Source organism: Oncorhynchus tshawytscha, linkage group LG09, assembly GCF_018296145.1.
Source record: "Oncorhynchus tshawytscha isolate Ot180627B linkage group LG09, Otsh_v2.0, whole genome shotgun sequence".
Lineage (NCBI taxonomy): Eukaryota > Metazoa > Chordata > Actinopteri > Salmoniformes > Salmonidae > Oncorhynchus > Oncorhynchus tshawytscha.
The window spans coordinates 59,587,436-59,604,275 of NC_056437.1; the positions used below are offsets into that span (position 1 = coordinate 59,587,436).

General features: G+C 41.2%; 8 non-coding genes across 8 annotated transcripts; 4 read left to right on the forward strand and 4 right to left on the reverse strand.

Annotated features, from left to right (window-relative positions):
- The first annotated feature begins 5,091 nt into the window (after positions 1-5,091).
- Positions 5,092-5,164, forward strand: trnak-cuu. The gene has a single exon. It is a non-coding gene; the product is annotated as a tRNA-Lys (tRNA).
- A 374-nt stretch (positions 5,165-5,538) lies between these two features.
- Positions 5,539-5,611, reverse strand: trnak-cuu. Its single transcript has one exon. It is a non-coding gene; the product is annotated as a tRNA-Lys (tRNA).
- A 1,435-nt stretch (positions 5,612-7,046) lies between these two features.
- trnak-cuu lies at positions 7,047-7,119 on the reverse strand. Its single transcript has one exon. It is a non-coding gene; the product is annotated as a tRNA-Lys (tRNA).
- A 111-nt stretch (positions 7,120-7,230) lies between these two features.
- Positions 7,231-7,304, forward strand: trnan-guu. Its single transcript has one exon. It is a non-coding gene; the product is annotated as a tRNA-Asn (tRNA).
- Positions 7,305-7,945: 641 nt separating this feature from the next.
- Positions 7,946-8,019, reverse strand: trnan-guu. Its single transcript has one exon. It is a non-coding gene; the product is annotated as a tRNA-Asn (tRNA).
- A 206-nt stretch (positions 8,020-8,225) lies between these two features.
- Positions 8,226-8,297, forward strand: trnad-guc. The gene has a single exon. It is a non-coding gene; the product is annotated as a tRNA-Asp (tRNA).
- A 1,902-nt stretch (positions 8,298-10,199) lies between these two features.
- On the forward strand, positions 10,200-10,271 carry trnad-guc. The gene has a single exon. It is a non-coding gene; the product is annotated as a tRNA-Asp (tRNA).
- Positions 10,272-12,182: 1,911 nt separating this feature from the next.
- trnav-aac lies at positions 12,183-12,255 on the reverse strand. Its single transcript has one exon. It is a non-coding gene; the product is annotated as a tRNA-Val (tRNA).
- Positions 12,256-16,840: the final 4,585 nt, after the last annotated feature.

The following is a 16,840-nucleotide window of genomic DNA, read 5'->3' on the forward strand; positions in this document are numbered from 1 at the left end:
TTTATAGTATGCATGTTGAAGGAGGTGTGTCGTCTACGATCATTCACTTCCCTTCATTCACTTCCGTAAGTTTACCCGAAAGATGAGTGAACCATTCCTCATTATAACATCTTTGGTCTGACAGACGTTTAACATGACACCCAGAATGCATTGTATAATGTCAACAAACATGGTGCCACACATAGCTGGCAAATAACTTAGCATTAGCTCATTACAATCAGTACAACCTTCAAAAAATATTTTACACACATCATAGGTGTCCATTACAATCTATGCAATAATCTGAATGCATTATTTGTCACCAATACTTAAAACCGTGAATAAAACTGTAAATACATTGTGCTCCGTACATACATACATACTGTATGTGCCTACAGTAGAAACAACAACACGATATAAAGAAAATAAGGGACTTACTTTGATAGGAAAGTACACATGTCCAAAGTTGTTATTTGTAAGGAAAACAAAAAGGAAGGCGATGCGAGCGCCAGCCTGAAAATGTTCCAATTCGTGCAAGACTGCACAAATGTCTGCATATTTGATCTGCGCAAACATTGGTGAAGTGCGTGGGCTCTCCTCGAAGAGAAGAGTTTGTCCGGCTCAGTAAAGCCTCAAACATAAATTCGCTGGAATGGGCTACTTCTATGTGAATTAATGAGGAGGCGGAACACACCTCAATTCAAACTGTTAGAAAATACAAAAAAATCAGATCAAATTTTATTTGTCACATGCGCCGAATACAACAGGAGATGTTTGTGTACTACAGGAAAAGGAATTTCCTGGTTACAATTTCACCTTACAGTGAAATGCTTACTTACAAGCCCTTAACCAACAATGCTTTAATTAAGAGGGAATTTTTATAATACACGTGTTAAGTAAATAAATAAGTAACAAATAATTAAACAGCAGCAGTAAAATAACAAGCTATGCTATATGGAGGGTGTACCAGTACAGAGTCAATGTGCGGGGGCACTGGTTAGTTGAGTTAAAGTGACTGCATAGGTTATAAACAGAGAGTAGCAGCAGTATAAAAGAGGGATCGGGGTACCCCTTTGATTAGCTGTTCAGGAGTCTTATTGCTTGGGGGTAGAAGCTGTTAAGAATCCTTTTGGACCTCGACTTGGCGCTCCAGTACCGCTTGCCGTGCAGTAGCAGAGAGAACAGTCTATGACTAGGGTGGCTGGAGTCTTTGACCATTTTTAGGGCGTTCCTCTGACACCGCCTGGTATAGCGGTCCTGGATGGCAGGAAGTTTGGCCCCAGTGATGTACTGAACCGTATGCACTACCCTCTGTCGTGCCTTGCGGTCGGAGGCCGAGCAGTTGCCATACCAGGCAGTGATGCAACCAGTCAGGATGCTCTCGATGGTGCAGCTGTTGAACCATTTGAGGGTCTGAAGACAAGTGCCAAATCTTTTCAGTCTCCTGAGGGGGAATAGGCTTTGTCGTGCCCTCTTCACGACTGTCTTAGTGTGTTTGAACCATGTTAGTTTGTTGGTGATGTGGACACCAACAAAGTTGGAAGCTCTCAACCTGTTCCACTACAGCCCCGTCGATGAGAATGCGGGCATGCTCGGTCCTCCTTTTCCTGTAGTCCACAATCATCTCCTTTGTCTTAAGCACGTTGAGGGCGAGGTTGTTGTCCTGGCACCACATGACCAGGTCTCTGACCTCCCTGTAGGCTGTCTCATCGTTGTCGGTGGTCGGGCCTACCACTGTTGTGTCATCGGCAAAGTTGATGGTGTTGGACTCGTGCCTGGCCATGCAATCATGAGTGAACAGGGAGTACAGGAGGGGACTGAGCGCGCACCCCTGAGGGGCCCTCCTGTTGTTAGAACTTGTTAGAAAATAATTTGAAATTGACAAGTTGAAACAGCCTGTTGATAATTAGCAGGTAGCGCGTGTTAACAGTCCTGTTGCATAATAATCACATTTGGAACGGTGAATGCATTCTGACATCACGTGCATAAAAAAACGCAGGGGCAGCGATCATTGGAGATGTTTGGAACTCACGTATATAAAAAGGTTAAGAATAATTGTAAAAATGAATAGGCCTACCCAGTGGCATTATGCCTTGCCATTCACATTATTTTTACGGCATTGCCCGATTATATAGACAACATGCTCCTGACAAACACACTAATAAAGTCTGTCCATGTGGTAGCTAGTCAGTCTCGCCATTTGAGATGTTGAAGAGTTATTGTGGGGTTACTGTATCATGTTTTAAAAAGAGAAAGTGACCAAAAACCTGGTTCCCTTTGTAAGGGAACACTTTGATTGGAAGACCAAGTTATAACCAACATTCAATGTTGTCGAGCTCATAATAACCGCACATGGTTTTACCACACCGAGCGTTAGGAAACAAACCAAAGCCCTTACGTCTCTCATAAAAACGTATCACTTACATCGCTCATAAAAACTGATCAGAAATGAAGTGACAGATAATTATATTGGATCAGTATAACTTACACATTGTCTACCATCACCTCAAAGACTTTTCAAGAACCAAAGAGCCCAAAGGAAATGTCAGATTTACAAAGTAGGCTGCATCATGATGACTGAATTGCGCATCGCAAATATTCAACCAAGACTTAGAACTTTTTTAATAGCTTGTTTGAATACCATTTTTTTTTGCATTAGCATTTACTGGTAGATATCATAACTTCGAACATTTTAGTAGATATCATAACTTGGAACATTTTACTGCTTTCCTAACCCTGTCGGTCTTCACTCATGCAACAACCAGTTGTTTGAGAGCGCTCTCAGTCCGAAAGATTCTCTATAGATTATCTTGTGTGCAGCTCGTGTTATAAATAATCAACATAACGACAGCGTCGAGAATGCATCTGTTTTTTTAATCAATTGTTTTTTTTAATCAATTATGTAGCCTCGATAAATAATTGCCTAAGCAGGCTACTGGCGGGGATGATCGACTGCCCCATAGGCTTTCCAAAAATGTCCCTGTAATGTCGAGCCCTGACACACACAAACAAGGGCATTCCCTTTGTCTCTTCATAAAGTTGGTATATTTTTGGTTAATTGCACATTACTGTATGAGTAAATCATTATGATTAAAAAAAGCGAATTGTGAACCAAAATCTAACGTGACCAGGTAACAAGAAATCACTGGCACTATTGCAACCAGTAAAAAAAAAAATGTGTGTCGCACTGCCAAGTCAAACGGTCGCATATGCGACTGTTTTGGTCGCAGTATCGAACCCAGTAGATGTATTCTCTATTTAATAAAACTGCACAGAAAAGACCCGAATTGAAGTCACCTGTTGTTTTTTTTTGTTTTGATTTGGTGCTATTTTCAAAAGTATGTAGTGCCATGTCAACTCCAAACGGGTAATACTTGTAACGCAGCCAGTCTTACATTCAAACCTATAATTGTGCATACATCTTTCACCACACAACCATTGATCCAAAATATAAGTATACTATTAAATGTAATGTGCACTTTGATTTAATCACCAAAACACGACATCATTATGTCTTCTCAATTTAGTTATTTTAGCAACCAGTTAGTCCAATAGCAAAAAATGTAAGATACATGTTTCAAAATTGACCTTTGAATTTAGTATGCTTCAGTACTGTAAATTAGAGTACATTATATTGTTTTTATGTTAGGCAATACACTTGCACTACCCATTAAAGTTGACTGAACATCAAATTTCCATAATTTGTGATCAAATGTGATCAAAACATCTTTCACGATAAAATAAAATGTTATTTGTAGGGTTGCACATTTTGGGGAATACTCAGAGGTGTGAATTAACAGTAAAATATGGACATTTTCAGAAATATATGCAAATTAATATTAATACCATTTAAATGTAGATGTTTTTTGCATCGGATATATTTACCATATCATATGGAGACAGAAACATAAACATTTGACCTTATCATAAGTAGACATAATTGCAAATGATTAAATCCTTCCAATATATATATTTTTAAAACTATTTAGTTACGAATTGAACTTTAATTAAATGAGTTGACTCTTCACATGAGATGATTTCACTGAACAACAAAAGAAAGAGAATATTGAAAAAATAGAAAATAAATCATCCAGGAGGATCCTCTTGATGGGGCTGTCCATATTGGCAGACTGTGATATGGCCATTTCTTGGAGAGACTCCTTCCCCTTCAGGAGACTGTCAAACATGATGACAACACCACCCATACAGGTGTTACTGGGTAGCTTCAATGTGGTGCTCTTATTCTTCTCACTTTGCTTGGTTAGGTAGATTGCTGCTATAACTTGATAACCCATACCTACTGTAACCATTTCCTTGGCTTTCTTGTAGTGTATCCATTGTTTTCATTGTTTTAAACCTGGTATCGGTATTGAAGTCAAAATTATGGTATGACAACACTACTACTGGTAGTGGCTTGCCCATTGGCTTTTCTACTCCTGGTTGGCTACAATACAGCTGCCTGATGAACGTTAGCCAGCTAGCTCATTAGCTAGACAACAGAGAACAAGCCACCAACAGCAAAGACAACAAAGATTTTTATAACTATCCTTATCTGTGGAGAGGAGCTGTAGCTAGCTATGGTTGTTAGCTAGCTAGTAAGCTTCTGCAACAAATGGAACTCCCCAGACAAACACTAGCCAGCTAGCTAATGTTAGTTAACTAACTAGCAACTAGGGGTGTGCCGAGTACTCTGACAAAACGAGTATTGTAATAGAAGTATAAAACGTTTTTATTTTATTTTTTTATTATCCGTGATCCGAAAAATGTATTTGTAGCTGCCAGCATGCACATCTCTTTCACTCAAACAGTGAAGTGCTGCGTTCTCTAAACAACTATTGCCTAGTTCTTCTGTCTGTAGAGAAACGAGCGGGGTATTGGTTGAGCGTGCTGCAGCGATTGTATTAGAACACGCTGCTCTCCCTCTGCTCCCATTTCCCCAGATAGACGCTCACTCACTCACTCACTCGTCTCAGGGCACAAGCACATTCCAAGTCAGCCCAAGCCCAAGTCTCAAGAAACACATAGTACATCCACCATTGCAGAGAGATGAAGGGGAGAGAGATTTAGTCCTTGTTATGTTCTTACTGAGCTCCCTCCTTTAGTCTTTCAGTTGCCCGGCTAGCTCAGTCGGTAGAGCATGAGACTCTTAATCTCAGGGTCGTGGGTTCGAGCCCCACGTTGGGCGCACATTCTTTTTGCACCTCTAAAACTCACTGTGCTCGTAGACGTAAAGACAAGATTGTACTACTCATCTGTATTCACAATTTTTTTTAAATACATTTTAATATTTTATTTTTTATAGTTGGTTAAATTTGACACTATTATTTTAGTAGTTTTTGAAGTTGGAGAAATACTACAAATAAAACATAAATACTACAAAAATATTTGTGTTAGTATTTTTAATCATGATATAATATGATATAATATGTACTTTAAGAAATTCTCCTTATTAAAGATTGATTATATACTGAAAAATATAATAGGGATTAAATTCCATTGTTTAAGGATTTCCAATTACTACCAGGGAGGCTGTGAAATCCCTTCCTATTCAAAAGGAAGCGCCCAACGTGGGGCTCGAACCCACGACCCTGAGATTAAGAGTCTCATGCTCTACCGACTGAGCTAGCCGGGCTGTGTGTACAGGACAAGCCCCTCCCCTTCAACCTACTACCCCTCCCCAAACCCTTCCTGATTGTAGCACTCACACAAGTGTTCAGTATTTTTTAAATTTAACTTTAAACAAAACATTAAATTCCTTTTCTTATTTTAGTTGGTTTAATTGTACTCCGTTATTTGAGATGTTTTGAAGTTAGAGGCTACTAACTTGAAACTAATCAAATATTGTCAATGTTATAGTATTTGTAACTGAGCCCCACAGTGGACAGACACCTCATAATACCCCCGTAAAACCTAGCGGTCAAACACGGAAATGGCTCCAATGGTTTTTCAACCATTCACTTGATCCATTGTGGATTTTAGAAACACTGCAAATAAGGGCTGTGTTTTGCGTAGGCTTACCCTAACGTGTCGTTTTGATAACCATGTAAATCTCTCTCGGACAAGGTGACTTATCAATATAATCGGTTTTATTTAGTCTCAGACTTGAAAATGCAAGTGTTGCACACCAACAGATGGAGAAAACCTACACCTGTCAGGCAATTCATTTCAACAATAATCTTCATTTTAATTTGACTTTACAAACAAGAGGGCTTAATTGGAGTCTATTTCTTCAGAGCCTAGACCTATATAAAATTATTTAGCCTACCTCAGCCAGTTATGAGGCGTATTTTTTAAAATTAGGCCTTACAATTGCAACTGGTGAAAAATGTAGCATCCTACATGCTGTCTGTGTCAGCAGTCCAATCCCTGTACCTTTTGCAGAATATCAATATCTGTCCCTGATGTTTGTCCTTGAGAGAAGTGGCTTCTTTGCTGCCCTTCTTGACACCAGGCCAGCCTCCAAAAGTCTTTGCCTCACTGTGCGTGCACCTGCCTGCTGCCATTCCTGAGTAAGCTCTGTACTGGTGGTGCCACGATTATGCAGCTGAATCAACTTTAGGAGACTGCCCTGGCACCCAATTTACTCCCATTCACTCCTTGAAGGAGAATGCTCCTTGTCCCAAAATCACCCAGAATGCACGGCACGGTCCATTGACGACGTATGTGTACACCCAGAATGCACGGCACGGCCCACTGACGACGTGGGGGCAGCGTACACAATGGGCCTTAATTTGATTCCAATGGAGTTTCCCATCTCCTCAAAAGTATCTCTGCCCCTACTACCCATCACCAAACCATTCCTGATTGTTGCACTAATCTCAGTGTTCAGTATTTGATTTGATTGATTTAATTTGGAATAAAACATCAAATTAAAATTGTTTCGTTTAAATTATTTTGGACGTTTTGAAGTTAGAGAAACTCTACTAATAAAATATAATTATATATAAATATAATAGTATATGTAATAGTATTACCAAATTAATAAATAGTATATTTTCAGTTTATTAAAGTGTGAACATTTTAAGGTTTACTGGAGGTTATAAAATCACTTCCTATTCAAAAGTTAGCGCCCAACGTGGGGCTCGAACCCACGACCCTGAGATTAAGAGTCTCATGCTCTACCGACTGAGCTAGCCGGGCTGTTTGTACCCTTTCCAGCCCCTCCATTTTAAACCTGAAACCTTAAGCACGTGACACGCATGTGCTACTTCAGACACATAATGCTTTAACTCTGACACGGTAAGCAACCTTGTCTCTGTGGCGCAATCGGCTAGCGCGTTAGACTGTTAATCTAAAGGTTGGTGGTTCGAGCCCACCCAGGGACGGTCATTTTGATTTTAGCAGTGGATTCATATAACACTTGTTTTGATGTCAGGAGCTGATCCTCAGAAATTGTAACTCAAATCAGAATGAACCTCTCCTGAGATTGTCGGAATGTTCTCACACTGTTGTAAAATTCTTTGTAAATATATTGCAAAAAATATCACAATTTTCAACAGTAAATTAGGCAAGTTTAGTTTTCCTTGATGCAGCCAGTAGCCCACCCAATTTTCATTTTTCTTAAAGAGTAAACTAAATGTGGTTGTACTGAGTATCAGAGGGCTGTAGCCTGTTGCACATGGAGAAACTGCTAGCAATCCTCCCCTCCCCAGGAAATACAACTTTTCTCCGGCTTTCTTGAATGTTGTCTTTTGTTTGACGCTGTGTTGTGCTCTCTTGCCTGTCTCTCACAGTGTAAATCTGTGCAGTGCAGTGTGAGTTTCAAATATTGTTTTGGAAGGGGGAAAAAACATGGTATTTTGATGTACTAATTCACTAACTAGGTACCACTTAAATAGTAGTGTACACATTTTTTTTAAATCGGAGGATAATTTCTTTACTTCAAAACAACTGTTATAAATCTAAAATGGTGCTAAAATGATATGAGTCACTAATGCTGTAGCATTTGCTAAAAATCAAAACAATCCGTCCCTGGGTGGGCTCGAACCACCAACCTTTAGATTAACAGTCTAACGCGCTAGCCGATTGCGCCACAGAGACTCGGTGGTGTATCGAAAGGGAAAATGGTTTATATTCTGTAAAAAAACATTGAGGAAACAGCAAGCATTTTTTTAAACGGTCTGTCTGAGATACAAGTTTGAGGTGGACTTAAGTATTTTTTTTCTCAAACATAAGCTTTGGCCACAAAGCATACTCATGGCCAAAATATATATTTCTTTAAAGGTAAAACTTCACAAATGAACCAGTCCTCGTTAGTATAGTGGTCAGTATCCCCGCCTGTCACGCGGGAGACCGGGGTTCAATTCCCCGACGGGGAGAGCAAGATTTTTTCCCCCCTTATACTTCTGGCTAGCTTGTTCTGGTGAGATTAGAAAAGCCAACTGACATTTACTCCTGAGGTGCTGACCTGTTGCACCCTCTACAACCACTGTGATTATTATTATTTGACGCTGCTGGTCATCTATGAACATTTGAACATCTTGGCCATGCTCTGTTATAATCTCCACCCGGCACAGGCAGAAGAAGACTGGCCACCTTTCAGAGCCTGGTTCTTCTCTAGGTTTCATCCTTTCTATGGAGTTTTTCCTAGCCACCGTGCTTCTACACCTGCATTGCTTGCTGTTTGGGGTTTTAGGCTGGGTTTCTGTATAGCACTTTGTGACATCAGCTGATGTAAGAAGGGCTTTATAAATACATTTGATTGATTGATACCCTCCAAGCTCATCATTAAGCTTGAGTCCTGGACTTCCTGAAGGGCTGCCCCCAGGTGGGGAAGGTAGGAAACAACATCTCCACTTCGCTGATCCTCAACACTGGGTCCCCACAAGGGTGCGTACTCAGCCCCCTCCTGTGTACTCCCTGTTCACCCATAACTGCGTGGCCATGCACGCCTCCAACACGATCATTAAGTTTGCAGACAACACAACAGTAGCAGGCTTGATTCCCAACAACGACGAGACAGCCTATGGGGAGGTGAGGGCACTCAAGAGTGTGGTGTCAGGAAAACAACCTCTCACTCAACATCAACAACACAAAGGAGATGATCGTGGACTTCGGGAAACAGCAGAGGTAGCACCCCCCTATCCACATCGACGGGACAGCAGTGGAGAAGGTGGAAAGTTTTAAGTTCCTCGGCGTACACATCAAACAAACTGAAATGGTCCACCCATACAGACAGTGTGGTGAGAAAGGTGCAACAACGCCTCTTCAACTTCAGGAGGCTGAAAGCAATTTGGCTTGTCACTTAAAACCCTCACAATTTTTTACAGATGCAGAATTAATTGTGATCAATAACATTTTATTTGGGTCCCTGATAGAGGTCGACCGACTATGATTTTTCAATGCCTATACCGATTATTGGAGGACCAAAAAAAGCAGATGCATCGGACGATTTTTATATATATTTGTAATAATGACAATTACAACAATACTGAATGAACGTTTATTTTCACTTAATATATCAATAAAATCAATTTAGTCTCAAATAAATAATGAAACATGTTCAATTTGGTTTAAATAATGCAAAAACAAAGTGTTGACGAAGAAAGTAAAAGTGCAATATTTGCCATGTAAAAAAAGCTAACGTTTAAGTTCCTTGCTCAGAAAATGAGTCTCTTCAATATTCCCAGGTAAGAAGTTTTAGCTTGTAGTTATTATAGGAATTATAGCACTATTTCTCTCTATACCATTTGTATTTCATATACCTTTGACTATTGGATGTTCTTATAGGCACTATAGTATTGCCAGCCTAATCTTGGGAGTTGATAGGCACTGTTGATTAGGCCTAGGCCTACATTTTTAGACAAGACAATTATTATAACTGGGCTACAACAACACATTGCAATGAGGAATGTATTATTGTTATCAAGTGAGTGAACAATTATTGTCTATAGGTTGTAAAACTGCAATGATGTAGGCTAATTTGAATAACCTCTCAAATGGCATGTTTTGTTTCAAGCTGAGAGCATGGAGAAAGTTGTATCTATTCATTATTCCCATCAGACTCACTCCTTGAATGCCCTACTCCTTGAAGTTTTCAGTTGTCTAAATAAGCACTATTTTGCTCAACATATATATATTTTACCTTTTTAGTGTGTGTATGTACTCTACTCTATTTATACTTTTCAACAGTAAAAGTTTAAAAAAGGAGGACGTCATGGCCATCACTTTTAGCTCTATGGAAAGGAAACAAATTATGTAACTTCTTATGAATTACCAAGTCCTCGTTAGTATAGTGGTCAGTATCCCCGCCTGTCACGCGGGAGACCGGGGTTCAATTCCCCGACGGGGAGGAAACTTTTTTGAATTCTGTTCAAGAAATTAACCCCCATTTTATTTTAATTTTATTTATTCCACCTTTATTTAACCAGGTAGGCTAGTTGAGGAGTCGATTCCTAGTCGACTCTTAGGAGTCGATTCCTATTGGAATCTCATCTTGACACTCAGAAATGGGAGTTGACACAGAGGGTCGAGGAATGAATTATTTTGGAGTCGACTCGCTACCACTACGTCATCGTCGTTAACTGTTGTAAAAATAGCAGAGAAAGGCAAGCGACAGCAGCGAAGTCCTGTATGGCAATACTTTGAGGTAAAGGAGAAGGAAATGTAAACTTTGCGAGGTGGAATTGAGGTACAGTAATGGTAGTACAGGTGCCATGCTTAACCATCTGAAATGAAGCACCTTGACACCCAAACCGTTGCTGGCAGCAGCAGATGCATTGTGAAATCACATGGAATTGTATGTATTTTTCTTATCGTTTAACGATAATGATAAACGAAAAGAAAAAAAGTCACATCCCTAGTTTTAATACTGTAAATCTTAAAAAATATATAATTGTCTCGAAGGACCATATAATTTGTGAATATTAATCCAACTAGGACCATACAATCCAATCGTTATGTATTGAGCATACAGTATTTGGACCTGACACATAACGCCCATGAACCGCTTATGCTTTGCCATTGGTATTCCATAGTACTGAGCGATTAATGCTTTTTGTGGTCGGTTCGGTTTCAGTTAGATGATGAAAAAATAATCACGGTTTTTGATATTCAATTCACTATGCATTATATGGGTTGAATGCTGTAACAACACGAATAAAACAACTAATAAAAGTCCTTTAATGGTATTGACTGGTTATCACTTATTAACCATCAGTTATTCACATTACTTTAATAAAATCTTTGTTTTATTTGATGACTTTATTATTTCATTTTAAGTAATCTCATCTCTATAAAGCTGCTGCCTACGTTGTCTGCCAAAATGACTATTTTTGTAGATCTTCAATGTAAACAATTCATACTTTATTGAATTTACAATCACTTAAATCATGTATTTTCAGGCTCGCAAAGTAACTGCTTTCGAAATCTCTCTTGGTCGCTGTTTGTCTGCCCTGCAGACTGTACAAGATTAAGCGGGCACGCAATGGATTATTGTCATTGTAGTTAATTACCACGTTTTCTGCGCAAAACCATGTTGTACATTGGCCTGTTGGAAACTACAACTCCCTGATTTATCTCTACAGAAACTGCAAATCGATCAAACAGAAAAAAAATGAACGAAATGCAATTCAAATAACTGAACCGAAGTAAATATATATTTATTTATTTTTGTATATTTTGTATAATAAAACATTTAAAAAACTGCATTTCAGTAAAACGCTAAGCGCTAGTATTCCATAAGCTTGTCGAAGGGAGTGCACCCTCTGTCTAATATATCTCTGAATCGCTGGAAGGCAGTCTCACTGTCCACCAGCCTTTCTCTTTTACACATCACACACACAGAGGCCAGCCACAAAGCCACACAGTACGCATTGAGACAGAGGAGAGAGAGCAGTTGATCTTTCCTATAATCTAAAACTAATATGGTGTGAGAGCAATCTTGAAATTACAAAAACGAACAAACTTAATCTCCGACTCCATTACAACCTGAAGGGGATAAAATAACATTTGAAATAAATGTATCAAATAATTAAATACTTTTTTAAAAATTGTAAATTATTTTTATGAAATACATTTGCCAAAATTATATATTTATTCATGTCTGTATAGAAATAAATAATATAATTCAAAACCTACTTCTGAGAGCATTATTTAGACCAAAAAAATTATAGCTGTGGATAAAGGGTTCCATTTCATAATTGCATGCCATAACTTGCTCTCCTGCAATACTGTGTATGAAAACAGGTACTGTGCCAAAAAACTGTTTCCGCCCGGTCTCGAACCGGGGACCTTTCGCGTGTTAGGCGAACGTGATAACCACTACACTACGGAAACTAGATGCAAGCTGTTGCTGTCTATATAGTTTTATCCCTGTAACTAATCCTACACTCCAACTCTGAAATTCTGTTTCTTACCTGGCAGATGGACTACATGTACTGTATGTACTGAGTTAGGTGGAATCCCTGCGCTACTATATGTTATAGTTGTATTATATTATTATCAGTGGTACCTGGTGTAGTATGATCTAAAATAAAGACGCGCGACAACGAGGTTCTAGCTCCAGCCTGTTTATTAACCTAACCCTCGCATGTCCTACATAGGTACGGATACCCCCAAGGGACATCCTACTACATCTTCCCCTCACCCATGAACAAGAACTCAACATGCATAACCACTGAAGCATAACTGAAATGCAATTTGGAAACCAGTATTATTCTCTAACATGCTACTTCCCACCCCGAAACAGTATGAAAGCATTAAATCCCACAGTATGAACATTAACTTAGGTACAGTCTCTTTTTGCTGGGTATGTTCCCCAGCAGTATGTTTTCTCTTCACGTAACATAGTCTTTCAGCCACTCTGGTGGCTTCACATCCATTTTGGGCGCGCTTGTGGCTCTGTGAGCATTCTCTCTCCTTCACCCTCTTTTTGTGCATTTTCTGTGGCCTCGGTCTGTGTGGCTGGTAGATCTGGAAGAGCTCTGAGGTGTGTTTTGTTCCTCCGTACCTCTTCTGAGCCTGTGTCCACCACATAGGAGTGTGGGGCATCCGCTTTCCTCAGCACTATTGCTGGTGTCTTTGAGCTTGTAATCCACAAGCGTTGACCTTCGGTCAGCTCTGGCCTCTCCTTAGCACAGTGTCTCCGATTAAAATCTCCAGTTTGCGTTTGTTTCAGACGTTTGTCCCTCTCAGCGAAGGCCTTTCTGTTAGGCCATCGGGGTTTAAACTGAGCCGGCGAGACAGGCAATGGGAAACGCAGCCTCCTGCCCATCAGGAGCTCGGCAGGCAACGGCCCATGATGCAGCGGTGTAACTCTGTAAGCTAACAGAGCCCTGTATGGATCCTTGTTCTTTTTCAGCAGTCCCTTGACTGTTTTCACAGCTCTCTCTGCCTCACCATTACTCTGTGCATGGTAGGGGCTACTGGTCACATGTATGAAGTCAAATTCTGCGGCAAAAGCAGAAAAGGAACTCTCGGAGAACTGGGGAGCGTTATCTGTAACCAGGACCTCAGCAACCCCTTGCCTGGAAAAAATGGACTTTAATCCATTGATAACACCAGCTGATGTGGTTATGGTGATGTGGCTATTTCAATGTATCTTGAGTAGTAATCTACCACTAGCAGATAAGTGTCATTTTTACAATAGAACATATCCGCCCCTACCTTTTGCCTTGGCCGTTTTGGCAGCTCCGTTGCCATCATTGGCTCCGGATGACAAGGTTGACATTTTGTACAGACCTCACACTGGGCCACTAGTTTGGCAATCTGAGTACTCAGACCAAGCCACCACACTGACTGTTGAGCCCTCAGTCTGCATTTGGTTATCCCCATGTGTTCATCATGCACTCTGTCTAGCATTTCTGGTTGTAGAGTCTCTGGGATAACTATCCGTTGTCCTTTCATGAGAAGGTCTCCATTACAGTGGAAGTCACTTTGGTGCACCCAATAGGGCTTCAGCAGCTGAGGCAGTTCCTCCTGCCTGGGCCATCCCTTTTTGCACTGCTGCACTATCTGTTGGCAGATGTGGTCTTGTTGTTGCTCCTCTGCAATCTGCTGCAGTTTGGTCTGAGATGCAGGTAGACTGTCCCTTATTGCATTAATGGACACCTGTACCTCACCCTCTAGACATTGCTCCTCCTCTGATAATGGACGTTTAATTGGGGCCCTGGAGAGTGCATCTGCTGTGATCAGTGCCTTGCCTGGCACATACACCATCTTGTAGCTGAACCTCAGTAATCTGAGGCGGAAGCGCAGAACTCTGGGAGGCAAGTGGTCCAGTGCTTTTGTCCCTAACAGAGCCAACAGTGGTTTGTGGTCAGTCTCTGCTGTAAACTGCAGGCCAATAAGGTATTGGCTGAGCCTTTCACATGCCCATGTGATAGCCAACGCCTCCTTCTCCACTTGAGTATATCTTTGCTCTGTGTCGGATAAGCTTCGGGAGATGCATGCTATTGGACACCACTCCATGTTGTCCTGCATCTGCGTGAGGACCGCCCCTAGCCCAAAGGATGATGCATCTGCTGATACTTTTGTCTTAGCGTGGGGTCGGTACTGGGCCAGCACTCTCTGTGAGGCCAGATCTCCTTTGATTTTGTCAAACACTACCTGTTGCATGTGACCCCATGACCAGTCATTCTCTTTGGCTAGTAAGTCTCTCAGAGGTTTGGTTGTATCTGAGAACTGTGGGAGGAACTTACCCACATATGTGGCCATGCCTAAGAAGGTCCTGACTTCAGCCACATTCTGGGGTCTGGGCATATCTGTGATGGCGCTGATCTTCTCTGGGTCCGGCTCTATTCCAGCTGCACTGATTTTGTGTCCCAAGAACAAGACCTCTGATTGTGCAAAAGTGCATTTTTCATTGAGTGTCAGGCCAGTCTCCTGGAGTCGGGTCAGAACTGCTGTGAGCCTTACATCATGTTCTGCTCTGTCCCTTCCGCACACGAGCACATCGTCCATGTGGACTATGGCGCCACTCAGCCCCTCCAACAGCTGGGACATGCGTCTTTGGAAATGCTCAGGACCGGAAGCGATTCCAAATGGCAAAACATTAAAACAGTAACGGCCAAATGATGTTATAAACGTTGTGAGTGCCCTACTCTCTGATGACAGCGGTATCTGCCAGAAACCTGAGCGGCATCAAGCTTTGTGAAGACTTGTGAGCCATCCAACTGAGCCAGTGACTGCTCAACTGATGGTAAGATGTGTCTCTCTCTGCAGAGTGCCTCATTCAATTTAGTCATGTCCACACAGATCCTTATTTCCCCATTGGCTTTTGGGACCACCACCATCCCTGCACACCAGTCTGTGGGACTCTCTATTTTAGACACCACCCCAATTTCTTCCATCCTCCCAAACTCTTCCTTTACTCTGGCCAATAAAGGGATAGGCACCCAGCGGGGGGTGGTAAGGGCATAGGGAACAGCATCCTCTTTCAGGTAGATTTTGTAATCACCTTCTATCCTTCCTAGACCAGAAAACAATTTTGGGAATTTCTTTTTGAAAACCTCACCTGGGTCCTCCAGTTCGCTCACTCTCTCAATGAGTTGCAATGCTTCCGTTGCTGGCAGCTCCAGCAACGGTCTGGCTAGAGAGTCAATGACGAAGACAGGCTGGGTGGCACTTTTGTCTTTACTCTCCAGTTTAATCACCAAGTGCCCTACCACTGGTAAAATGTTATTACTGGGCCCGTACAGTTTTTTGTTTGCAGAGAGCAAAGGGCCATCTCTGCTATAGCTATACAGCCTAGTTGGGATAGCTGTCACTGCTGCCCCAGTCTAGTTTAAATGACACAACCTCCCCATTGAGTTTAATGTCTGAATGCCAGCCAGTATTGTTTCCCTTTACTTCTCCCAGAAGGATGCTGTCCTGCTGTACCTCCTCTGAAACCTCATGCATTTGCTTTAATCGACAGAATACTGCAAAGTGTCCTGGGCAATCTTTCCATCTGTGGAAAGGGGATTTCCCACATTTGCGACAAACATTTGAACTAGCTACTGGTGCTGTCTGTGATTGTTTTCTCCACGTCTGTCTCTGTTCTGTGTTCCCCTCCGTTTTTTTAGCTCTGTATGAAAATGCATGGATTTCCTCACTCTCTTCGTTCTGCAAGGAGCTAGTTTGTGAACAGCTGTGATAAAACTGTCGGTGGTTTCACCCTGCTCCTGTTTGCGCATATTAAACCTAGCTCTCTCAAAAATAATGTTGCGTCTCCCTACAAAATGCGTTTTAAAACAGTCTTTAACGGCACTGTAGTTAAGTTTCTCTTCCTCGGTCAATGTTGAAGCATTTAATATACCTCGGGTTCATCACCCATAGAGTAGATCAGTGTATTAACTTGAAATGCCTCATTTTTCACATTTAAGCCTGATGCTACCCTGTACCTTTCAAAGCGCCTGATCCATTTCGGCCAGTTTTGAATGTCCATACAAACAAAATTTGTATTTTGACACAGATTAAGCCTAGTCTTGGTCTAAGAAGGACTTTCAATAAAGACTAGGTTAAATCAGTATGGGAATCCGTCCATAGGAGTAGCTCCTCAACCCTCTGAGTCCTTCTGCCTGTACAGCCTAACTATACTTCAGACACTTCTATAACAACCTAAACTAACTATAACATGTTCAACTTGTACACAGTGACCCTGCGACGGCGTCTGCACTTTGAGTTTGTCACGTTCCGAGAGCCCATGGAACCAATCCCGCCCTGACGTCCTACGTCTCCCAATTCACAGGGACCAACAGCATCAACATTTGAGCGTGAGGAGTGGAGGGTTATATTTGCATGAATGGTGATGTAAAGCAGGCATCAATTTATTGGTGTTTTAACATATTTTGCAGTATGTCCTATGTTTTGGGGATTGCCCTCACTTTCTTTCTTTTTTTAGATATAGCTTAAAGATGATGATGACGACCAATATAAAATG